Source organism: Zea mays, chromosome 1 (genome assembly GCF_902167145.1).
Source record: "Zea mays cultivar B73 chromosome 1, Zm-B73-REFERENCE-NAM-5.0, whole genome shotgun sequence".
NCBI classification, from domain to species: Eukaryota; Viridiplantae; Streptophyta; class Magnoliopsida; order Poales; family Poaceae; genus Zea; species Zea mays.
The window spans coordinates 196,926,449-196,953,326 of NC_050096.1; the positions used below are offsets into that span (position 1 = coordinate 196,926,449).

Sequence of the window (26,878 nt, forward strand, 5' to 3'; positions counted from 1 at the left end):
TGTTCTCAAATCCTAGGGAGGCTGAGCTTATGCGTTGGCATGCTGAAAATCGCAAGCAGAATAACAAACAGATTCGACACCCTGCTGATGCATCACAATGGAAAAATTTCGATCTTATGTATCCTGAGTTTGCCAAAGAAACCAGAAATGTAAGATTTGCTTTGGGTACAGACGAAATGAATCCATTTGGTGAAAAAAGAAGTGTACATAGCACCTGGCCCGTGACTTTAACGATGTACAACCTTCCATCATGGCTGTGTCACAAAAGAAAGTATATTATGTTAACTATTCTTATTCAAGGTCCGAAATCAGCTGGTGTTGATATTGATGTGTTCCTAGAACCTCTTATGGAAGATATGACAAAGCTCTGGAATGAAGGAGTTAGAATATGGGATGAGTATTGCCATGAGTATTTCAACTTAAGAGCAATTATATTTGTTACCATCCATGATTCTCCCGGTGGCGCCACACTATCAGGGCAAAAGACTAAAGGAAAGAATGGTTGTGTAGTGTGCGTCGATGGAACTGCTTCCATGTACCTTAAATCATCCAAGAAGTTGGTGTTCATGGGACACAGACGGTTCTTGATGAAGCAGCATAAGTACCGAAAGATGAAAGCGGAATTTAACAATCAACTGGAAAGTGAAGGTGCACCAAAGCCTTATAGTGGGAAACTTGTTTTTGAAATTGTAAAGAACATTCATGTTGTATTCGGAAAGGGAAAAAAAAAGGAGAAAAGAGAAAGAGAACTGACCCTTCAACTTACACAACTTTCAAGAAGCAATCAATTTTTTTCAAGTACCTCCCATACTGGAAGGATATGGAAATTTGCCACAGCATTGATTTGATGCATGTAACAAAAAATGTTTTTACAGCATCATTGGAACCTTGCTGGGCATGCCGAGTAAGACAAAAGACGGACTCAAATCACGCAATGATCTAGTAGATCTTCAAATCAGACCGGAACTTCATCCAGTGGATAGTGGCAAAGGGAAGCCTTACCTCCCCCCAGCTAGCTACAACTTGTCAGTTGAGGAGAGAACAAAGATTTGCAAATGTTTGCGTGGGGTCAAAGTGCCCACAGGTTTCTCATCCAATATCAGCAGACTAGTCAGGATGAAGGACTTGTCTCTATTTGGCTACAACTCTCATGACTGCCATGTGATGATGACGGTGTTCCTCCCAATTGCGGTAAGAGCCCTCGAAACAGAGCATGTCAAAGTTGTCATCACACGCTTGTGTTACTTTTTCAATGCGGTTTCACAAAAAGTAATAGCTTTAGAATATTTGGACTATCTAAAGGCATACATCATCGAGACTATGTGCAAGCTTGAAATGTGTTTTCCTCCATCATTTTTTGATATGCAAGTACACCTAATCATACATCTCGTGGATCAGATAAAAATATTAGGGCCACTATATTTACATCATATGTTTCAGTTGGAGCGATACCTGGGAGTATTAAAAGGTTATGTGCGAAATCGCGCTCACCCAGAGGGTTCAATCATGGAGGGATACACTACAGAAGAAGTGATTGAGAGCTGTATAGATTACATCAGTGACGGAACAATGATAGGTGTGCCTGTACCTAAACATGAGGGTAAACTATGTGGGAGAGGGAGAATGGGCAAGAAAACTTTTCGCGTTGAGGATTACAAGCTAGTACATTGTGCTCATGGTAGTGTACTACAACATCTCACGATAGCCGAGCCTTACATAGAGGAACACCTGGATGAGCTTCGTAAAGAAAATCAGAACCGCACAGAGGACTGGATCATGAGGGAGCACAGACATCGTTTCAGCGAATGGTTAATGGACAAAAACATCCCATTCGGAGACTCTTTGGAAGAGAAAACAATGAAGAATTTGGCTTCTGGGCCATCGTGTTTTGTGACATCATGGCAAGCATATGACATCAATGGGTACACATTCTACACTAAATCAAAAGACATGAAAAGTGTTGCACAAAATAGTGGTGTTCGTATCGATGCTTTTGACCTACATGGACAGAAGACCACATATTTTGGATTCATAGAGGAAATATGGGAACTTGATTATGGCCCAAGCATGAAAATACCCTTATTTAAGTGCCAATTAGTACAACATCTCGTGGGGGTGATAGTGGATAACTACGGACTCACACTGGTAGACTTAAAGAAAGTAGGATATAAAGATGACCCGTGGGTTCTCGCCGAATGTGTTGCACAAGTGTTCTATGTACTCGATCCAGCAGATGAGAAGATGCATGTAGTTATTTCTGGAAAGCAAAAAATTGTTGGAGTTGAGAATGTGGGAGACCAAGATGAGGAATACAATAAGTATGAAGAGATGTTCGTCTTTAACGGTCCAGAGAGAATCAAGCGTGTGGAAAAGAAAATTGATAAGAACTTAAAGCCATACATGCGGAAAAATGGTAGTTCATGAAAAATTGTATGAATCAAATTGTATTTGTTATCATGTATGATCGACTATGAATTGTGGTTGCCAATTAATTTAAAATCTCTCTAGTTATCTATGTGTGCTATTATAATTCATTTAAATTGTATTTGCATATTATTGTAAAAAATTAAATATTAATTCATTTAAATTGTATTTGCATATTTCTGTTAAAAATTAAATATTAATTCATTTAAATTGTATTTGCATATTTCTGTTAAAAATTAAAATTATTTTCATATTTAAATTGTATTTTCATATTTTTGCAATCACAGGCGGTTTTTTCTTAGGGTCCGTTTGTGAAAAGGATAGAGCACCACAGGCGGTCCTAAACAAAAACCGCTTGTGATACTATTACATCACAGGCGTACTGAACCGCCTGGGACATCACAGGCGGTTTTCTAACCGAACCGCCTGTGATGTAAAAAGCCTACCGCTTGTATAGAGCCAAATTGTACTGGTGGCCTCATCCTCATTTTGAGTTGTTGGAGATGCTTGTGTGGAGGAGGATGGTTGATCTTGTGCTTGAATGGGCTCTTCGGATTCCTTAGGACACACATCCCCAATGGACATGTTCCTTAGTGCGATGCACGGAGCCTCTTCATCTAATTCATCAAGATCAACTTGCTCTACTTGAGAGCCGTTAGTTTCATCGAACACAACGTCACAAGAAACTTCAACTAGTCCTGAGGACTTGTTAAAGACTCTATATGCCCTTGTGTTTGAATCATATCCTAGTAAAAAGCCTTCTACAGTTTTAGGAGCAAATTTAGATTTTCTACCTCTTTTAACAAGAATAAAGCATTTGCTACCAAAGACTCTAAAATATGAAATATTGGGCTTTTTACCGGTTAGGAGTTCATATGATGTCTTCTTGAGGATTCGGTGTAGATACAACCGGTTGATGGCGTAGCAGGCGGTGTTGACCGCCTCGGCCCAAAACCGATCCGAAGTCTTGTACTCATCAAGCATGGTTCTTGCCATGTCTAGTAGAGTTCTATTCTTCCTCTCCACTACACCATTTTGTTGTGGCGTGTAGGGAGAAGAGAACTCATGCTTGATGCCCTCCTCCTCAAGGAAGCCTTCAATTTGGGAATTCTTGAACTCCGTCCCATTATCGCTTCTAATTTTCTTGATCCTTAAGCTGAACTCATTTTGAGCCCGTCTCAAGAATCCCTTTAAAGTCTCTTGGGTTTGAGATTTTTCCTGCAAAAAAAACACCCAAGTGAAGCGAGAATAGTCATCCACAATAACTAGACAGTACTTACTCCCGCCGATGCTTATATAAGCGATTGGGCTGAATAGGCCCATGTGGAGGAGCTCAAGTGGCCTGTCAGTCGTCAAGATGTTCTTATGTGGATGATGGGCACCTACTTGCTTCCTGGCTTGGCATGCGCTACAAATCCTGTCTTTCTCAAAATGAACATTGGTTAGTCCTAAAATATGTTCACCCTTTAGAAGCTTGTGAAGATTCTTCATTCCAACATGTGCTAGTCGGCGATGCCAAAGCCAGCCCATGTTAGTCTTAGCAATTAAGCAAGTGTCGAGTTCAGCTCTATTGAAATCAACTAAGTATAGCTGACCCTCTAACACTCCCTTAAATGCTATTGAATCATCACTCCTTCTAAAGACAGTGACACCTACATCAGTAAATAGACAGTTGTAGCCCATTTGACATAATTGCGAAACGGAAAGCAAATTGTAATCTAATGAATCAACAAGAAAAACATTGGAAATGGAATGGTCAGGAGATATAGCTATTTTACCCAAACCTTTGACCAAACCTTGGTTTCCATCCCCGAATGTGATAGCTCGTTGGGGATCTTGGTTTTTCTCATAAGAGGAGAACATTTTCTTCTCCCCTGTCATGTGGTTTGTGCACCCGCTATCGATGATCCAACTTGAGCCCCCGGATGCATAGACCTACAAAACAATTTTAGTTCTTGACTTTAGGTACCCAAACGGTTTTGGGTCCTTTAGCATTAGAAACAAGAACTTTGGGTACCCAAACACAAGTTTTGGAGCCCTTGTGTTTGCCCCCAACAAACTTGGCAACTACCTTGCCGGATTTGTTAGTTAAAACATAAGATGCATCAAAAGTTTTAAATGAAATGCTAGGTTCATTTGATGCACTAGGAGTTTTCTTTTTAGGCAATTTAGCATGAGTTGATTGTCTAGAGCTAGATGTCTCACCCTTATACATAAAAGCATGATTAGGGCGAGAGTGAGACTTCCTAGAATGAATTCTCCTAATTTTATGCTCGGGATAACCGGCAGGGTACAAAATGTAACCCTCGTTGTCCTGAGGCATGGGAGCCTTGCCCTTAACAAAGTTGGATAATTTCTTAGGAGGAGCATTAAGTTTGACATTGTCTCCCTTTTGGAAGCCAATGCCATCATTGATGCCAGCGCGTCTCCCACTATAAAGCATACTACGAGCAAATTTAAATTTTTCATTCTCAAGTTCATGCTCGGCAATTTTAGCATCTAATTTTGCTATATGATCATTTTGTTGTTTAATTAAGACCATATGATCAAGAATAGCATCAATATCAACATCTCTACATCTAGTGCAAATAGAAACATGCTCAATGGTAGATGTAGAGGGTTTGCAAGAATTAAGTTCAACAATCTTAGCACGTAAAATATCATTGTTATCTCTAAGATCGGAAATTGTAACATTGCAAACATCTAAATCCTTAGCCTTAGCAATCAACTTTTCATTTTCAGTTCTAAGGCTATCAAGAGACACATTCAATTCATCAATCTTAGCTAGTAAATCAACATTATCATCTCTAAGATTGGGAATTGAAGTATCACAAACATTAAAATCAACCTTAGCAATAAGTTTAGCATTTTCATTTCTAAGGTTGGCAATTAAATCATGGCATGTGCTTAGCTCACTAGTTAATTTCTCACATTTTTCAACTTCCAGAGCATAAGCATTTTTAACCTTAACATGCTTTTTGTTTTCCTTGATTAGAAAGTCCTCTTGAGAGTCCAAGAGATCATCCTTCTCATGAATAGCACTAATTAATTCATTTAATTTTTCCTTTTGTTGCATGTTGAGGTTGGCAAAAATGGTACGCAAATTATCTTCCTCATCACTAGCATTACCCACATCACTAGAGGTTTCATATTTAGTGGAGGATCTTGATTTTACCTTCTTCCTTTTGCCGTCCTTAGCCATGAGGCACTTGTGGCCGACGTTGGGGAAGAGAAGACCCTTGGTGACGGCGATGTTTGCGGCATCCTCGTCGGAGGAGGAGTCGGTGGAGCTCTCGTCGGAGTCCCACTCCCGGCAAACATGGGCATCGCCGCCCTTCTTCTTGTAGTATCTCTTCTTCTCCTTTCTTCTCCCCTTCTTGTCGTCGCCCCTGTCACTATCACTAGATAATGGACATTTTGCAATAAAATGACCGGGCTTACCACATTTGTAGCACACTTTCTTGGAGCGGGTCTTGTAATCCTTCCCTCTCCTTTGCTTGAGGATTTGACGGAAGCTTTTGATGATGAGCGCCATCTCCTCATTGTCGAGCTTTGAGGCATCTATTGGTTGTCTACTTGATGTAGACTCCTCCTTTTTCTCCTCCGTCGCTTTGAATGCGACCGGTTGTGCTTCGGACGTGGAAGGGCCGTCAAGCTCGTTGATCTTCTTTGAGCCTTTGATCATCAATTCAAAGCTCACAAAATTCCCGATTACTTCCTCGGGAGTCATTAGTGTATATCTAGGATTGCCACGAATCAATTGAACTTGAGTAGGGTTAAGGAAAACAAGTGATCTCAGAATAACCTTAACCACTTCATGGTCATCCCATTTTTTGCTCCCGAGGTTGCGCACTTGGTTCACCAAGGTTTTGAGCCGGTTGTACATGTCTTGTGGCTCCTCCCCTTGGCGAAGAAGGAAGCGACCGAGCTCCCCCTCGATCATTTCCCGCTTGGTGATCTTGGTCACCTCATCCCTTTCGTAAGCGGTTTTTAGCACGTCCCAAATTTCCTTAGCACTCTTCAACCCTTGCACCTTATTATACTCCTCTCGACTTAGAGAGGCGAGGAGTATAGTTGTAGCTTGGGAGTTGAAGTGTTGGATTTGGGCCACTTCATCCTCATCATAATCTGCATCCCCTACGGATGGTACCTGCACACCAAACTCAACAACATCCCATATACTTTTGTGGAGTGAGGTTAGGTGATATCGCATCATATCACTCCACCTAGCATAATCTTCACCATCAAACGTTGGTGGTTTGCCCAATGGGATGGAAAGTAAAGGCGTATGTTTAGGAATGCGAGGATAGCGTAGGGGGATCTTACTAAACTTCTTGCGCTCATGGCGCTTAGAAGTTACGGATGGCGCGTCGGAGCTGGAGGTCGATGGTGATGAAGTATCGGTCTCGTAGTAGACCACCTTCCTCATCTTCTTTTTCTTGTCGCCACTCCGATGTGACTTGTGGGAAGTGGATTTCTTCTCCTTCCCCTTCCCCTTGTTGCGGGACTCTTCCGATGAAGCCTTCCCGTGGCTTGTAGTGGTTTTGTCACTACAGGAAAACACTTAATTCCCGTCGGCCTGAAACCGACGGGAATAAGCCCTAAACCGACGGGAATAAGCCCTTGAACAACCCCTTCACTGACTTCTTTGATTTTGGCGGCATCCTGCATAAAAAATAAGAAATTATTCATTAGTGCATCAAAATGACATAATACTTAAAATATAAACAAATGAAATAACAAAACAACTTTACTTGTTAAATATCATCAAAATCAGGATCTATTTGTTCTCTTCTATGCAGAGGTCGCCATGTAACTTTTCTCCTAACAGGTTGTCTTCTCCGTCTCTCGGGAAAAGTTAAGTCGTTAACGTCTGCAACTAGTGAATCTAATGCCGGTGCAGGATCAATATGAAAACTAGTTGGCAACTCTTCTTCTTGAAACACCTCATCAACCTGCTCAAGGTGACCAATTTGATATTCGTCCTCACCAGGAGTCCAGAAACATCTGCGTCTTGGCAAACCATTCACTTGTGTGACACCCACCCTTCTTGAAACCTTCATACATCCAATCACGTCTATCACCCATTATTGCGGCTGTGTGTACGAGTAAAGAGTGTGTGAGACAATATCACGTTTCTAAACGTAACACATACATCTATATGTAAGTAGTAAAACTATATATATATATATATATATACATAAATAACTATATATATACATAAAAACTATATATATACATAAATATATAGTTATATACATAAATAACATTAAATTTATCAATAGCGAAACCTTCATACAACCTAATATGATAAGTTAAATCTATTCAATAAATAACATCAAATTCAACAATTTAATAGAATAAGTTAAATTTATTATAATAATAAAAATTTTGAATTATACGTAACATCAAGGCACACATGTGATATTAAACTAACTCTATTCACACTCTAATCACATGTTATATTAAACTAACTCTAATTACACTCTAATCACACCCTAAACTAACTCTAATCACATGAAAGTTAACTCCCGTCGGCCATAAAAAACCGACGAAAATAAACATTTATACACACATTTAACAATAACACTCGCATTTACATTATAATTCAAACCATAATATACCTTAACGGTCCGGGGCGGCTGCGGCACTCCGCGGCGGCGGCGTTGGTGGCGGCGAGCAGCGGGCGACGCTTCGGGGGCGGGCGGCGCAACGGGGACGGGCTGCAGACGGCGCTCCGGGGCCGGCGGCGCGGCGGACGGCCCTCCGGAGGCGGGGCGGGCGGCGGTCGTTGCTCCTAGAGCGGGCGGCGCTCCGGGGGCGTGGGTGGGCGGCGCTCCGGGGGCGTGGGCGGGCGGCGGGCGGCACTACGGGGGCGGCGGCGGGCGGCGCTACGACGCCGGGGCGGTGACGGTTGGGGGCGGCGCTCCCGGGGCGGCGGCGGGCGCGCTCTAGGCCGCGGGCGGCTGGCCGGCGTCGGTGGTGAGCGGCGGCCGGCGTCGGGGGCGGTGGTGAGCGGCGGCGGCGTGAAACCGAGAGAGACAAGCGAGAAAATGAGCCGCGCGGCGGCGGCGTCGGGCACATAAAGAATTAATTCCCGTCGGCTGGCGTCAGGGCCGACGGGAATTAGTTAACTCCCGTCGGCTTGCGGCTGGGCCGACGGGAGTTAAACTAAAGCCCGTCGGCTGGTGGCTGGGCCGACGGGAATTAAAATAAAGCCCGTCGGCTGGCGGCTGGCCGACGGGAGTTAAAATAAAGCCCGTGGGCTGGAATGGAGCCGACGGGAGTTATTTAATTCCCGTCGGCCCGAGCTCGGGCCGACGGGAATTAAAATGGCCGACGGGAATCTTCCTGATTCCTGTAGTGTGTCACCGGTCTCCATCTCCCTCTTGGCGTGATCTCCCGACATCACTTCGAGCGGTTAGGCTCTAATGAAGTACTGGGCTCTGATACGAATTGAAAGTCGCCTAGAGGGGGGGTGATTAGGGCGAAACTGAAATTTAACAACTTAATCACAACTACAAGCCGGGTTAGCATTAGAAATATAATGCGAGTCCGAGAGAGGGCGTAAAAACAAATCGCAAGCGAATAAAGAAGTGAGACACAAGGATTTGTTTTACCGAGGTTTGGTTCTCTCAAACCTACTCCCCGTTGAGGTGGTCACAAAGACCGGGTCTCTTTCAACCCTTTCCCTCTCTCAAACGGTCCCTCGGACCGAGTGAGCTTCTCTTCTCAATCAAACGGGAACCAAACTTCCCCGCAAGGACCACCACACAATTGGTGTCTCTTGCCTTGATTACAATTGAGATGATCGCAAGAAAGAATGAGAAAAAGAAGCAATCCAAGCGCAAGAGCTCAAATGAACACAACAATCCCTCTCTCTAATCACTAAAGCTTTCAGTGGAATTGGGAGAGGATTTGATCTCTTTGGTGTGTCTAGAATTGAATGCTAGAGCTCTTGTAAGTAGTTGGAAGGTGGAAAACTTGGATGCCATGAATGTGGGGTGGTTGGGGTATTTATAGCCCCAACCACCACAAAGTGGCCGTTGGAAGGCTGCAGTCGCATGGCGCACTGGACAGTCCGGTGCGCCACCGGACACTGTCCGGTGCGCCAGCCATGTCAGCAGACCGTTAGGGTTCGACCGTTGGAGCTCTGTCTTGTGGGCCCGCCTGGCTGTCCGGTGGTGCACCGGACAGGCCCTGTAGGCTGTCCGGTGTGCCACCCGCGCGTGCTCTGCTCCTCTGCGCGCGCAGACGCGCATTTAATGCGTTGCAGTCGACCATTGCGCGCGAAGTAGCCGTTGCCCCGCTGGCTCACCGGACAGTCCGGTGTGCACCGAACACTGTCCGGTGACTCACCGGACAGTCTGGTGAATTTTAGCGGAGCGGATTCCCGAAGCTGGCGAGTTCAGAGTCGCTCTCCCCTGGGGCACCGGACATTGTCCGGTGGTGCACCGGACAGTCCGGTGAATTATAGCGAAGCGCCTCTGAGATTTCCCGAAGGTGAAGAGTTTAGCTTGGAGTCCCCTGGTGCACCGAACACTGTCCAGTCACTGTTCGGTGGCACACTGGACAGTCTGGTGCGCCAGACCAGGGCAGCCTTCGGTTGTCCCTTGCTCTCTTTGTTTGAACCCATTCTTGGTCTTTTTATTGACTTTTTGTGAACATTTGGCACCTGTAGAACTTATAGACTAGAGCAAACTAGTTAGTCCAATTATTTATGTTGGGCAATTCAACCACCAAAATCAATTAGGAAATAGGTGTAAGCCTAATTCCCTTTCAAAAATATTGCACTGCTGTTCGGAAACTAGAAGACAAATTTGAAGGTTTGGAATTTCATCATGTGGAAAGAGACCGCAACGCAGCAGCTGATGCATTGTCTAAACTAGGATCCAGTTGGACTCAGGTCCCGCCTGGAGTTTTCATCCAAGAAGTATCGCGCCCGAGCATTTCAATGGATCAGGTGGGAGAATGCAACGCTCTGAGCCAACCAGAGTCAGATTCTGATGACTGGAGGGAACTGATTATCAAGTACATAAGAAATGAGGAGGAACCACATGACAAAAATACAGTAGAACGGATTGCAAGACAGTCAGGTCACTATACACTCATTGGGGAAACGCTATACAGAAGGGGCGCATCAGGAGTCCTCATGAAATGTATTCTCTCAGCTACTGGAAAACAACTTCTAGAAGAGGTTCATGCTGGGCAATGTGGGGTACATGTAGCCTCCAGGACCCTGGTTGGGAAGGTTTTCATATCGGGTTTCTATTGGCCAACAGCAAAGAGTGATGCAGCTGAGTTAGTTCAGAGGTGCGAAGCCTGCCAGTACTTGTCAAAACAGCAGCATCTACCGGCACAGCAACTACAAACCATACCCGTAATTTGGCCGTTCGCATGCTGGGGGTTGGATATGATTGGACCTTTCAAAAAAGCTCAAGGAGGATACACTCATGTACTAGTTGCTATCGACAAATTCACTAAATGGATAGAATTCAAACCCATTGCTTCTCTAACTTCAGCTAAGGCAGTGGAATTCATACAAGATATAATATTCAGGTTTAGAATACCAAATAACATCATAACCGACCTAGGATCCAACTTCACAAGCTCAGAGTTCTTCGATTTCTGCGAGCAAAAGAGCATTCAGATCAAATATGCCTCGGTGGCGCACCCAAGAACCAACGGGCAGGTAGAAAGAGCCAACAGGATGATATTGGAGGCGCTCAGGAAGAAAGTCTTCGACAAGAATGAAAAGTTCGCAGGAAAGTGGATCAGAGAGCTGCCGTACGTCATTTGGAGCCTGAGAACTCAACCTAGTCGAGCCCTGCATGGAAACACTCCTTTCTTCATGGTCTATGGTTCGGAGGCAGTGCTACCTGCTGATCTCAAGTTTGGGGCGCCAAGGTTAATCTTTGAAAACATAGCAGAAGCTGAGGCTTCTAGGCTGGAGGATGTTGATGTACTCGAAGAAGAACGACTGAACACGGTGATTCAATCAGCGCGGTATCAGCAAACTCTGAGGCGCTATCACGATAAGGCCATACGACATCGATCCTTCGCAGTGGGAGATCTCGTCCTCCGCCGAATTCTAACGGGGGAGGGGCGGCACAAATTGTCACGTCTATGGGAAGGACCATTCATAGTAGCTGAAGTCACTTGGCCTGGATCATATCGTCTCACACAGATGGATGGCACAGAAGTTGGGAACTCATGGAACATAGAACATCTCAGGAAGTTTTACCCCTAGCTATACCCCAAAAGCTATCGGGACGGCAATGTATTCTGTAAATTGGGAAATATATCATCAATAAAAAGACTTCAAGAGCACTCAAGTTGTTCACTATCAACCTACATTCTTACTTAACTCGGGGTGACCACTATACCGTGCTAACGGAGCAATCGGCTTAAGTCGGCGATGACTTAAGACGGTGCGACATGCTCACGCTTACTTAACTCGGGGTGACCACTATACCCTGCTAACGGAGCAATCGGCTTAAGTCGGCGATGACTTAAGACAGTGCGACATGCTCACGCTTACTTAACCCGGGGTGACCACTATACCCTGCTAACGGAGCAATCGGCTTAAGTCGGTGATGACTTAAGACGGTGCGACATGCTCACGCTTACTTCACCCGGGGTGACCACTATACCCTGCTAACGGAGCAATCGGCTTAAGTCGGCGATGACTTAAGACGGTGTGACATGCTCACGCTTACTTAACCCGGGGTGACCACTATACCCTGCTAACGGAGCAATCGACTTAAGTCGGCGATGACTTAAGATGGTGCGACATGCTCACGCTTACTTAACCCGGGGTGACCACTATACCCTGCTAATGGAGCAATCGGCTTAAGTCGGCGATGACTTAAGACGGTGCGACATGCTCACGCTTACTTGACTCGGGGTGATCACTATACCCCTGATAACGGAGCGATCGATTTAAGTTGGCAACGACTTAAATTGGCACGACACATTCGGCACGTTTGCGATTATTCATCCCAGGGCGATCTCTATGCCCCACGAAAAAATTTCAAAACCATCATGATACACTTACTTTTACGACTATAGATACCGTTGAATTCTAACAACGGGAAAGCAATAACAGCATTCAGTACTAAAAAGCGTTTTCTAACGAAGCATCAGAGCACACTAACCACATGATCAAAGCACACAGTGTTTTCTATTTGGGAATGTTTTTCTCAGGAGCAATCGACGAGGAGGGACGACTCTTAGAATCGGGAGCGGCATTCACATCTGCCACTATGTCGTCGGGAACAACCACGCCGGGTCTCCTCATCAGGATTCGCCCCGCGCGAACGGCTTTGTCCATGGCTCTGTCGCGCTAGGCCTTCAGAGTAGCAGAAGTATCTTCAGCGGCCTTGACAGCCAACCGAGCGGCTTCTAGCTCCTGGACCACCGACTTTTTGGAAGCGCGCAGATCCTTGATGACAGTATCCTTGTTCGACACCAATTGCCTGAGGCGAATCATATCATCTAGAGACTCTTGCAGCTTATAGCAATGGTTATCCAAGTCCTCCATGGTGAAACGATGGCTCCTCTCCAAGATAGTCAACGAGTTGCTGGCATCGCGGTATAACTTCTCCAGATTGTCGCGAGAAGTGGCAAGATCACGTTTCTCCTCCTGAAGACAAGAACCGGTTTCTCCAACGTCAAGCAAGCACTAAAAACATAATAGATAAGGGCAAGTGAAAGTTCAATTCAGTGGCCACCTTTTCAGAATCAAGTTGAGCACGGAGAGTGGAGTTAGCATCATTCAGAGAAGCAGAAACCTGGGCCAGTTCAGCCTGACTTTGAGAATACCTTCCTTCAAGGTCAGAATATCGCCGGGCCATATCTGTCAGGAAACAGTCAAGCAAAGGTGTTCAGCTATAAAGCAGATTAATCAAATAGCCAATGAAGGAACAAAGGGCACTAACCAGCATTTGCCATTTCCAAGTCAGATACTCACCGCTAAAGCAGCACTGGATTCCAATGCGTTAGGGACAAAACCCCTTCTAGGACAGAGGTGCCCTGCTATTTCAACCGACCAGCCATTTCGTCCACCAACGCCTGACATTAAGAACAGATGAGCATAATAACAGCAGTCTACCTGAAATAAAAGTCAGGACAGAAGAAACCAAGTTACCTGGAGGTTGGAGAAGAATGAGGGAACACCCAAGTCGTGGGAAATCAACTGACGGCTTGCTGAAGGGTCACCAACTGGAACAACCCGCACTGCATCATTGGGAACTAAGTCAGTGTCACCAGCAGAAGTCAGAACTCTGTCATCAGGTACGCTGGCCTCTAAAGCGACCTCTTGACATGAAACTCGTGCTGCTGTCATAGAATCAGAGTGCGGAGGAGAAGATCCCACGTGAACATCCATGGAAGTGTTAGAGGGAGAACCGACTCGGACACCCTCGGGGGCTAGGTCATCGCTCGCGCTACCCATCCGAGCCGGATCATCCCCGACAACACCCTCGGGGGCTGGGTAAGCACCAGCGCTATCTTTGAGGGCCGAGCCCTCCGAGGCAGCCACCTCTAAGGCTGAAGGACCTTCAACCACTTCCATGGGAATAGTGCAATCCAGGCCAGCCTCCTGACCCTTAAGACTACGCTCCAAGGTCGATGAGGTGCGGGACGCCGCCCGAGATAACTCCAGCCCAGCACCAGGCACATCAGTGCAAACGTCCATCATGCTACCATCTGCTGGCTCGGACAACAGATCTTCTGGTACCATGTCTTCAAGAGTCTGATCAAAGTTCGTCAGAGATAATTCTTGCAGACCGATGAGGGTAGATAAAGCTGGAGAAGGAACACCACTGCTTTCCCCGCTGGCTACGTAGCGTCGGCTGTTTTTCCGAATTAGAGGGATTTCATCCTCCCCTTCCTCATCTTCATCAACAACGCGGACAGTACACCCATTGGGGTCAGCGTCATCCAAGTCACACCCATTGGCATTAACAGCAGGCAGGTTGCACCCATTGGGATTAGCTTCAGCAAATGCAGGCACTGGCACTTCCTCAGCAGCAGGAACAGAAGGACCAGCATCCTGATCCAAACTAGACACTCGACGAAGACGTCTCTTCCTCTGTTTCTCCCCTCAGCAGGAGAAGCAGGCTGATTGGCTCGGCGAGAACGCTTCGGACGAACACTGTCAGACTTCTGAATATCCAAAGCTTTGCTAGCCTCTGGGATGGTCGCTACCACCAATGTTCCAGCAGGGACTACATCAGAAGAATCTTCAGCTAACATATCCAGCATGACACTTATCTCTGCATCACTCGGATTCAAAGGCACCTCAAAATGAACCTGCCTCTCATCGTCAGGAATTTCTTCAAGAGAGGCAACCAAAGCACTAACTTCTTCGGGAGAGGGTCGCACTCTAAGGCCCAAACCGCTATCACCAGCAGGAGAATTTGACACAAAACTGGTAAAGGCCTTGGAAGGAGGCAGATTCCAGGCCGAGTATGCAACAGGAGCGCCGACGTTTGACACCTTGCCTCTGAGTATCATCTCGAGCCGGCTCACCAAGTCCACGACAGGAATTCTTCTGTTGGTTATCCGAGTTGAATCAGCAAAGCCTCGATACAGATAGGCCGGATATGGTCTGTCTTTCAGTGGTTGAATGTTCTTGAAAACAAAGTCAGCGACCACAGCCTCTGCAGTCAGACCCCTTTCTTTCAACAATCCAACTTCAGCCAGCAAAGCCCCTGCCTCAGCCACTTCCTGGTCTGTGGGGGATTCGGTCCAGCTCGGAGTGCGAACATCTGGCTGTCTCCCTGACCGTGGGGGGAGAGAATTCCCATGATTCTCCATGATAAACCATTCCAGGCGCCATCCCTTGATACTATCCTTGAGTGGGATGTCGAGGTAGTCAGCCTTCCTCCCATGGCGCATCTCCAAGCTCGCGCCCCCCACCAGCTGGTGCTGCCCTCCAGCCATCCCAGGGCGACAGTGGTACAAATACTTCCACAGGCCAAAGTGTGGCAGAACGCCGAGAAAAGCTTCGCATAAATGAACAAAGATAGAAACTTGCAGAATAGAATTGGGATTCAGATGGGTCAGATTCAAGCAATAGAAATCAAGGAGACCGCAGAAAAAAGGAGAAATGGGAAGAGCAAGACCGTGGAGGAGAAAAGGAACGTAGATGACGGATTCGTGAGTGTCCTCTGTTGGAACAGTGACCCCACGGCAGATTCGCCAGGAACAGAGCTCCTTTGGAGGAAGAACTCCGATGGATACAAGATGGAGAAGGTCGGATTCAGAGACAACAGACATATGGTTACCTGCGAAAGGCAACTGACTGTTGGGATCGATGGGAGGAATGACTACGACGGACGAACTCGAAGCTTTCCGCTTGGGCGCGATCTCAACCTTGCGGACGAGCGGAGCGAAAGCAGTATTGCGGAAAAGCAAAAACTAGGGCACGGAATGCGGAGACATGCGACACTGTAGTACATATGGGGTTTTCCGAAGCCAGATGCCAAATCTAAAAAGCGTCCAGTCATCACCCGACTGTTATTTCTAAAACGCTGGCGTGCCACATCATCACCCCGCAGTTATTTCTAAAGCGCGGGCATGCCACATCATCACTCGGCCGTTATTTCCAAAGCGGCCGACGCGGTCCATTTTAACTCAGCGGTTATTTCTGAAAACACTGACGTTACCAAACTCCACTCGGCCATTGTCTCCAAAGCGGCCGGCGTGGCCCGTTATCACTCGGCCGTTACCTCTAAAACGTCGACGTTGCCATCGATCACTCGGCTATTACCTCTAAAACACCGACGTCGCCATCAATGACTCGGCTGTTACCTCTAAAACGCCGACGTCGCCATTAGTCACTCGGTCATTATGTCTAAAACACTGACGTGGCCCACTATCACTCGGCTGTTACTCCAAAAAGCGCCAACATCACCAGTAATAACTCGACCATCACTCCTAAAGCAACAACGTGATTTCAGATGACTCAGCCGCTACCACCAAAGCGCTGACATCGCGAAGAAAACAGTCAGAAGCGTGATTCGATGATTCCAAACATTCCTCAGGCATTAATGAGATCGGTGAATGACAGGAAAGCAAAATAACGCGCACAGAAGTGGGACGAAATCATTCTTCATTATAGGGAAGCATCAGCGAACTTACAAATCAACTCATTATGAGTTGATGCCTTCCCTACTACTACATTACATTTCACTAACTATACTACTAGCTACTACTACATTATTCCGCTAATACTACTTCTACTACTAATCTATACTAATAATTAAAACCAGTGGCATCTAGCCACTGGCATTGTTGCTGCCCCTGCTACTGCCGCCCTTGCTACTGTCGCCGTCGTCGTCGCTGCCACCCTTGCCGCCGCCGTCACCGTCGCCTTCGCCACCGTCACCGCTGCCGTCGCCGCTGCCGTCGCCGTCGCCTCCATCGCCATCGCCGTCGCCGCCGCCCTCCTCGGACGAGTCCGAGGAGTACTCCGACTCATCCGAGCCCTCGAGCCCGGCGCGCTCGATGGCCCGGATGTAGGTCCAAACCTCCGCGGCGAGTCCCTGGGAGTCGTCTGAATCATCAGACGACGCCGGGGGAGAGGCAGGAGCCAGAGAGCCCTCGGACTCGGAGGAGAACTTCTCCTCCGAGTACTCCGAGTCGCCGAAGTCCTCCAAGGGAGGAGTCGGCTCGCGCTTGCGTTTGTCACCAGAACGATGCGAAGAACTACCACCTTTCTTACTCTTGCCCATGGTGGATGAAAAAGGAAAGAGAAGAGAGCGAACAGTAAGCAGCAGCAAGAGATGTGAAAATGCCGGAGAAGCAAGAGCACTATTTATAGAAGAAGAAGGCAACCGCTCACCTCCTACCACGGCCACTAAACAGTCGCAAAAATTCAATATGCAATTCAAACCGCCTGGAGACACGTCAGGCGGCTGACGTCGTTTCACGTAACACGACACCCATTGGGACTCCAGTCAACTACGCGGGCAATATGATTACACCCGCGGTCACATCAAGTTACTACTCAGAAGCAATTTGCTAAACGCTCAGCGTACCAAGCCATCCCTTGCCTACACCCATTGGGGGGACACCTAGGAATTATCAGTATATTTTCAAAATTGTCACATCCGAACAGTATATGTAATGAATACTTCAAGAGAGAAGAAAGATATCAGCAAGGATCAAAGGAAAGCCAAATATAGCCGATGAGGTACAAGTCTAATCGACAGAAGCATCAAAGTGTGAAGTGACATGAAGACTAGTCAAAGGCCATCTATCGAACGTCCAATCAGTAGCAGATCAAATAAATTGCAAGATCCAACAAAATACGAGCAGATCGCATACTTGGCCTCAAAGCGTAGTATTAATAATATAATGCTGATCTCCAAGGCATTCGGCAAAGGGGAAGGATAATTCCCGGAAAAAAGGCACGAAATGAAGACCTTCGAGTGGATTATTTTCAAAAATCCACTCGAAGCTCAGAGGCTACACCCATTGGGTGCACCTTTGGTGCATCCAATGAATCATCATCCCCGAAGAAGCAAAATGCTGACCTCTAAAGCATAGGGCAAGATCAAGACAAGGCTGACCTCTGAAAAAGCACAAGTAGAAGATAAAAGTGATCTCTGATAATACTTGAAGTGAAGACCTTCGAGTGGATTGTTTGCAAAAATCCACTCGAAGCTCGGGGGCTACACCCATTGGGTGCACCTTCAGTGCACCCAATGAATTTTGAAGTCCTACGATACAGAAATGTTGACCTCCGAAGCATGAGTCTGAGATAACACCAAATTTCGAGTGATGAAAACAGAAAAAGGCAGTGAAAAATTGTTTCTATCGGATCACTCAGAATTTAGAAGCAGTGGCCCGGCAGGCTTATCTCCAAAGCATTCCTTGTTAAAATCAAAGACTGCAAGTTGGACCTAGGATCCTTGGGCCGTTTATTTCAAAATCGACCCAAAGATCGGGGGCTTGTGGGGGACAGATATCTGCCGGGTCCACTATAAGGATAAAAGGCCTCACGAAAGGCCCAAGGGCCCCATAGTTCGTAAGGTCATCCCCCTTGTGGGCCTGGGGAGGAACGACCAGTGAAGCGGATCGACACAAGGCCATATCAGCGCGAGCCCAAGACGGCCCAACGAATTCGAGCAATAATCACAATAGTGACCCGACCTTCCCGCGCAGGAGCCCCGTACAACGGAACCAAGCGAGGATGGGTCGGCGGAATTATAGGAGGATAAACTCAGTTAGTTCACTATTTCTTAGGTACATATAGTTATCATACCTGCATGTATCGCCCCACGGTCGAGTATATAAGGCCTAGGGGGCACCCTTTCAGATCAGATGCTCGTTACTTAGCCTTCCACCCAACTCTCTACGTTTTCAGTGCTAGAGAACTCCCTTGTAACCCACCACATAAAGCACTCTCGCCAGGACGTAGGGTGTTACACATCTCAAAGCGGCTCGAACCTGTAAACCTCTGCCCACTGTTTCTCGTGCATCCAGCACGAACCATCGAGCTACAGTCGATAACACCGTCCTACTCCTGAAAGCACCTTGAGGGGTAACCCCGGGTGCGCGGTCGGACCCGAAACACCGACAGCGTAGACTACCCTCGCGTGCAACACTCCGCGCAAAAGTCGCCTAAGGGTGCAACCGGAATAGCAGAACAAGTGCAATAATCGAAGTCTTTTATTAAAAAGACACTCCGCTCAAAAGTCGCCTAAGGGTGCAGCCGGAATAGCACAACAAGTGCGATAATCGAAGTCTTTTATTAAAAAGACACTCCGCGCAAAAGTCGCCTAAGGGTGCAGCCGGAATAGCACAACAAGTGCGATAATCGAAGTCTTCTATTAAAAAGACACTCCGTGCAAAAGTCGCCTAAGGGTGCAGCCCGAATATCACAACAAGTGCGATAATCGAAGTCTTTTATTGAAAAGACACTCCGCGCAAAAGTCGCCTAAGGGTGCAGCCGGAGCAGCACACCAAGTACATCAATCGAAGTCTTTCATTAAAGACGCTCTATGCGAAAGACGCCCAAGGGTGCAGCCGGACGAGCACAATAAAATACGCCATCGAAGTCTCTCGCCGAACAAATACTCCGCGCAAAAGTCGCCCACGAGTGCAGCCGGATCAGCACAGGCGTGCGAAAACGGCCAACAGGTCGCATTACAATACAAATTACAGTTACATACACACGGCGAGGGCACCACATACTACATCAGCTCAACCTTCTGGATGATACCCATCTCCCTATAATTGAACAACATTATCCTCAATTCCTCACCCTTAAAAAGATTTTGCAGATCCCCCTCACCTATGCTCGCCCCAATCGGCGAGGACAACAATTCTCGTTTACCAATCCGGTCTACTCGAAGATGGCCACGCTCCATCCCCATACGACGGCGCCTACCACTTCGCGAAAACTCACCCACACTATGTTTCGACACCACCCTTTGCCGCCTGTACTCAGTACTCGCACTAGGAAGATCAGCAGCCCTAGCACCCTCCACACACGGCGAAGACTCCACTGCGGCCACATCTAACGCAGCAAAATAATCCAAGCCTTCATCCAAGGACTCCTCCATCCAGGAAAATGAACTCCCAGATTCACCATCAGACTCAAAACATTCAGATCCAGAGCCAAATAAATTCTCATCGGCAGGCACTACGGTTGAGGCCGCCACAAAATCAGTATTGCTAGCAGCAGTTGCTTGAGCAGGCCCAAATGTCGAAACCTGCGCAGCAACCGAGGTTCAGTATCACAAAAATAAAAGTTTACACTGAAAGCCCTAGCCCTTGTTCTGCCACCTGCGAAGGCCCGACCGACGCCGCTGGGTCTTCGGCAGCTGGTTCGCCCACTACCTTCGAAGCGTCCTCATCCGTCAGCGCAGTGGCTGGCGCGAGGTCTTCGCCAGCTCCAGTCGGCACAGGGGTCGCCGAGGGGCCCTCGCCAGCATCGTATGGCGGCGCCAGCTCCACCTCCGATGCCTCGGGCAGCGTGCTGTCCAGATCACCAAGGTCCTCAACCTCTTCATCATGTGCCATCTACAGCAATAACACATTCATTCAACAAACCACACATACCCACACATATAATCACACAAATGCACCTTTACATGATCCATCGCCCGGTCGGACCTCTCCCGGACAGTCTCTCGACCGTGAGGGCCCCACATCCTACCAAAAAGTGCCCCAACCGACCGCTTCAACACCGGGTCCTCAACCTGGAAGATTCCACGCTCGAAGCCTTCGTCCGACTGGTCGAAGACCTCGAAGTGCCTGCATCCCTCGCGGGACAAGGCATTCATGGCCCCCTCGCAGGTGATGAGGGAGGCGAAGGACATGAGGCCCGTCACAATGGTTGGGACCACCTCTAGCTCCTCTTATAGCCACCCAAGGAAGCGGAGGCTGACCTCCTGACCGAGCGCTTCGAAGGGAGCGGTCTGCGCACCGAGCTCCCGGTACGCGTCCACCAGCTGCGTATGCGTCCGCTCGACCTCTGCACGCGTCGAGGCCACCATTTTGTCCAGGCGGTCGCGCAGGCCACCGATCCTCGTCTCCATCTCCTCGGCGCATTGGCGGGCGAGACTGGCCTCCGCCCGCGCAAGCTTGGCCTCGGCTTGCGCATACTGTGCCTCAGCACAAGCTTTGTTCGTGTCCATCCTCTCCTCCACCAACTGATGCCTGAGATCCTCCTTGTCGGCCTCCGCAGCCGCCAGCCTCTTCGCCAGCCTATGGCTCTTGTTCTCCGCAGCTGACTTGTCCTAAATAGCATCCGTATGCTACGCTCGGAGGCGCTCGATCCTGCCCTCGAGCCGTTGCCTCTCGGCAGCGAACTCCAAAGTCAGGGCGCCCGACGCAACATGGTCGGTGAAGGCGACCGCCTGCCATGAAAAATCCATTAGATCCACAACCACATAAGAACAACGAACTAACAAAGTCCAAGACGGCTTACATGCTTTATCTGCCGCGACGCATGCCTCAGCTGCTGGGACACCGAGCCCGCCATGTCTTTGGCGGCGACGGCCGACGAAATCTCGCCGCTGGTGCAGAATTTGGACCACGGGTCCTGCGAAGTACCCTTCGCTCCATCCGCCGTCGCAGGCGAAGTGTCCGCCACCGGAGCCGGGACAACAGCCAGCTGCCCTGCATCCGACCCTGCACCATAACCTTGTTCAAGACCTAGTCCTAAAAAAACACTCACCAATGAGGTAATCCTCCACGCAGATGTCCGTGTCGAAGTCGGCACCACCCGCCGCCACTTCGTCGGCGCGCACCAGCGACGACGGCCTTCGCTCCTTCGTGGGCTCAGCCGAGGGCGGCTTGCCCGCGCCAGAAGCGGTAGCCCTCGAACCCGCCGAAGACTTGCTGGGCCCGGGGACGGCAGGCTTCGCTGTTGGTGGTGGTTTACTGCTGCCAGGGGCGGTGGACTTCGCGCCTCCCCGCGCTAGCTTCATCTCGCGAGTAGGGTCCTCGACCCTAGTAAACACCTGGCGCTTCCGCGCCGCATCTTGACGATCCTTGTCCATCACTGCTGATACAACAGCAGCAATATTCCATCCATAAGGAAAAATCTTCATCTCACAGGCCAAACGAGACGTAAATATGTCCTTGCCGGCCACCCAGGGAATCGGAACGTTCCTTGGCCATCGACCCCCGGTAACCTTCAGCATTCGCGCCAAAGACTCCCAGAGCTCGGGCGAAGACATCCTTCCCCCGAGTGCCGCGCAAGTCCCCATCAACTCCACAGCAAAATGGTCAGAGACCCCCAACCCCCCCCCCCCCACTGTAGTACCTATTTTTCTCTTCTTAGTGGTCGGGGCAGCCTCCCGCGAAGGGCCTTCCTCAGCCACTAGTTTTTTTCCCGCGGCGGTCAATAGCCGCAGCAGCGTCATCTCCAGGGTAACCACCGTATGGCAAACGGTTTAACTCAAAGACCCGATTCAAGTGAACATTGGATCCCCGAATATCCCAACTCCGCAGACTCTCCGTCCTCGGCGCATACCGCCCTACAATCCTCACAGCCCCGTCCTCCACTTCACGAACGAACGCGGCTAGGTCTCGGCCGCGTAGATCCAAAGCTGTAACACCCGGTTTTAAGGAACAAAGCCGGGTGCATCTCATACATGCGCCAAAGAAGACGACATATATAATAACAGAGTGTATAGAGATAAATGTCATAAAACATCAGAGTATTTATTACATAGCGGAAGACTTATTACAAAATAAAAGTGTAAACATAAAACGAACTAAGGATCGTCGGCGCCAATGTCGACTGAGAAACGCCACCTAGATCAGATCGAACTCCTCAGTGTTAGGCGGCTCCTCTTCGACCACCTGTTCTTCTCCTGTGGGGGGGGTGTGAGACAGCAAGAGTGAGCTCACATACGTTCATAGCTCAACAAGTCGTGGGGAATAATGTGACATGAACTCACCAAAGGTGGGAGTTCATGTAGTGTGAGGCTAATCAATGAAGTAAAGGCTGAGGCTGAGCATTGCTTTTATAAGTTGGTCAAGATTTTATTAGCAATTACTAAGTGTAAGTAAATACCAAACCTTAATAATAATAAAGAACAATAATAGTAAAATAATCCCAAATGCGATGCAAATGTCAAATTGAATTTAAGTTCCATAATTAATCATGTGAGGGTCCGAGCCGCTCATGACCGTGAGCACGACTAGTATACTAGTTTTACACTCTGCAGAGGTTGCGCATCTTTACCCACAAGCCGTGTTACCCATCTGCCAAGGGGTCATGAATCCCATACACCTCTACCAAGGAAGCGAGGCAGGGTAACACTACGAGGCCTTTACAAAGTTCCACTAGCTTCAGACTACCCGCTACAGTTTATAGGAAGCTCCAGTGCAGGGTTCTTGCCTGACCGCCATCGCAGCAAAATCAAACAAGGACCTCCCTACACTGACCACTCCCCTACTGCCCTTGCCCCTTTCGGGTAAGGTAGCCCTCCACTAGCTTTCCTAGTTAATCAGCCAAGGGCGTCCCATTAAACCCTTGTGGTAGCACTGTTTTCCCGGGTGGTCGCTCCATGTTCCCATTAATTTAATGATCTTAACATGAACAGTAATAATAACAAGATAATAACAAAATAATCCTGAGTAGTGTATCTCCATACCCAATCCACATAAAGCAATAGCAAGTACTACCCAAAAATGTTTCAGGGGTGAACAAGGTATAGAGGTAATCAAAACTGGGTAACATAAAGGCTCCCATCAAAATTAACCTATGCAGATCATTAAAATTAATAAGAACATGGCTGGGAAAAGTAAGTGATCAAGGACACAACTTGCCTTCAATGAGCTCCTGCTCAGCTATCTCTACTTGTTGAACCTCAGTTTCCACAGTGGCTTGCTCGTCTACTCGCATCAACACAATACATACATAGTATAGCCAAGATCAACATCACACCAAACAGATGAATAAAATATACAGTAAAAATCTACACATTAAAATGAGATCATAGGAACTGGAATCACTAAATTTGGAGTTATAGAATTCAAGTTATGAATTTTCTAAGATTTAATGTGCTTAAAATAGAATTAAATGACAAATTAATTTTATTACTGCTTTCATGTCAAAACAGTGATACTAAATGATAAAGAATATTATTACAAAATTTTAGAAATTGGAATGGCTAAATTTGGAGCTAAAATGAATTTTCTATGAATTAACTAAGTTCTAGGAATTATTTTTGTATTAAAAATACATTTACTAATTCATTTATACATTTTAAACGTGCTCTGGACTGGGCCTCGATTCCTAGATAGGTCAGGGGCTAGTGCAGAAGATTCCCTAGACTCAATAAATAGTGAGTGAGGACGGCGGGTTGGTTTTATGATTCTGCGGGGGCTCTTTTATAAAACGTACCCGCGAAGGGGTAACTTCTAATCTGAGCCATCCGATCAGGAATCTAGGGCTCAAAATAGATCAAGTGTTATATGAACCGGTATTGAATAATGGCCACTGGATCAAGATCCGAGGGCCCGAAGCCAAGACGCCACCCAGATCTAATCGTGTGCGTCGACTATGGATCCAACGGCCACAAATCTAAATACCCCAAATCAAACCTAAGCCGATCATCCACAGATCGACGGCGCACAACGGTTAGGATGAAACGGTACGCGATCTTCTAATCCGAGCCGTCGATCAACAGACGGACGACCCAGATGTCTCCCCCAATTCCTTTGTCGAGCTAAGGTGGCGCCGCCCAGGGCACACGGCGGACCATCGCCGGATTTGTGCGATTCGGCCACACGCCGCCCGAGTTTCCAATCCAACCAAGCCACACTAAGCCAAAGGTAGGGCGAACCCGATAGAGCCCCCAATTTAATGTTTGACTGATGTTACCGCCCTGGCCACGGAGTAGAGCGGGTCCGCGGCGGCGCATAGATTCCGGTGAGTAATTCCAGGGGTTCTTGTAAGCTAACTTCAATTCGAGTTGGTGCAACACGATGGGGGTATGAAGTACAAGCGAGGGATGGGATGTTTACCACGGTTTTCGCTGCGCCAAGCTTCGGCCACGGTGAGGTGTGGCCATGGTGACCGCCCAACCCGGTGAGGAATCCTCGGTTGATTCGAGCTTCGCTTTATGCCGCGGCGATGCCAATTTTGTCCACGAGGATGCCACGAAAGTGGTAGGGCAGTCGCACGCCCCCAATTTACCACGTCGGTGAAGAACGGCTGCAACAGAGCTCCCCCTTTCTCCCGCCCTTTACGGCAATGGCGCGCCCGACCTTCGGATCGCGAGTGTGGCGAGTATGGTGGGGAGTTTGCGGGTGGATGAGAGGGGCAAGGAGGGGCGGCTCAAATACCCACGGACGTGGCCCTGTAAGCCGTTTCCCCCTCCCGATCCATCAGCGCGAAGATCCCGGCGAGGTTGTTAGCAGCGCGCGCGAGCTGACAGCAGAGGGGATAACCCTGACACCAGGGCCCCACATGGAAGTCACCCGACGCGCGTGGAGATGAAAAGGAGTCCGACGGCTTGGGTCCACGAGTCAGCGAGGCGTGCGCGAGCTGAGTGAAGGGGTCGGAGTGGCTGACGAGCTGGCCCCGCGCGGCAGAGGCATCGAGCGCGCGCGCGGGATGAGGAACTGACCCGCGGGCCCCAGTCCTCAGTGGGCGTTGCGCAGCGTGGCTCGAGTGGGCTGGCGCGAGAGTCACCTTAGGTGGGCCGAAATGAAGCAGTCGGCCCAGGTAAGCTTTTATTCTTTTTCTTTTTTATTTTTCTTTCTATTTTCTTCATTTCTAAGTGAAAGTCGCCTAAGGGGGGGTGAATAGGGCGAAACTGAAATTCTCAAAAATAATCACAACTACAAGCCGGGTTAGCGTTAGTAATATAATAGAGTCCGCGAGAGAGGGCGCAAAACAAATCGCAAGCGAATAATGAAGTGAGACATGCGGATTTGTTTTACCGAGGTTCGGTTCTCTCAAACCTACTCCCCGTTGAGGAGGCTACAAAGGCCGGGTCTCTTTCAACCCTTCCCTCTCTCAAACGGTCCCTCGGACCGAGTGAGCTTCTCTTTCTCAAATCACTTGGGAATCAAAACTTCCCGCAAGGACCACCACACAATTGGTGTCTCTTGCCTCAATTACAAGTGAGTGTTTGATCACAAGAAAGAATGCCAAAGAAAAAGAAGCGATCCAAGTGCAAGAGTTCAAATAAACACTACAAATCACTCTCACTAGTCACTAGGGCTTTGTGTGGAGTTGGGAGAGGATTTGATCTCTTTTTGGTGTGCTTTGCAATGAATGCTAGCTCTTGTATAGTAGTTGGAAGCTGGAAAACTTGGATGCCATGAATGGTGGAGTGGTTGGGGTATTTATAGCCCCAACCACCAAACATGACCGTTGGTGGAGCTGTCTGTCGTATGGTGCACCGGACAGTCCGGTGCACACCGGACATGTCCGGTGCGACAGCCACGTCACCAACTAGCCGTTGGATCGACCGTTGGGGTTCTGTCTTCTGGGCCCGCTTTGATGTCCGGTGCACACCGGACATGTACTGTTCAATGTCCGGTGCGCCTGCTCCCGCGTGCCTGACGACTGCGCGCTTCTGGCGCGCATTAAATGCGCTGCAGGTAGCCGTTGGCGCCTGAAGTAGCCGTTGGCCCGCTGTTACACCGGACTGTCCGGTGTACACCGGACAGTCCGGTGAATTTTAGCGGAGCGGCTGGAGTGAAAACCCGAGGCTGGCGAGTTCCTTAGGCCTCCTTTCCTTGGAGCACCGGACATGTCCGGTGCACACCGGACAGTCCGGTGAATTGTAGTGGAGAGGCCTCCGGAAATTCCCGAGAGCGAAGATGTGGCGGAACCGCCCGAATTATTCCAACTTAAGTGCCTAAGTCCCGCCTTAGAGGCTAGACCACACTTAAATCGGAATAAAACGTCAGTCCCTCGGATCTAGTCCGATAAAGCCACTTAACCAGGATCGAATACCACTAG

General features: G+C 48.2%; 1 long non-coding RNA gene across 1 annotated transcript; it reads right to left on the reverse strand.

Annotated features, from left to right (window-relative positions):
- Positions 1–12,402: 12,402 nt before the first annotated feature.
- On the reverse strand, positions 12,403–22,100 carry LOC103642701 (uncharacterized). Its single transcript, XR_560752.3, has 4 exons — positions 13,574–22,100; positions 13,397–13,497; positions 13,158–13,282; positions 12,403–13,069 (listed from the first exon to the last, which is right to left on the reverse strand). It is a non-coding gene; the product is annotated as an uncharacterized lncRNA (long non-coding RNA).
- Positions 22,101–26,878: the final 4,778 nt, after the last annotated feature.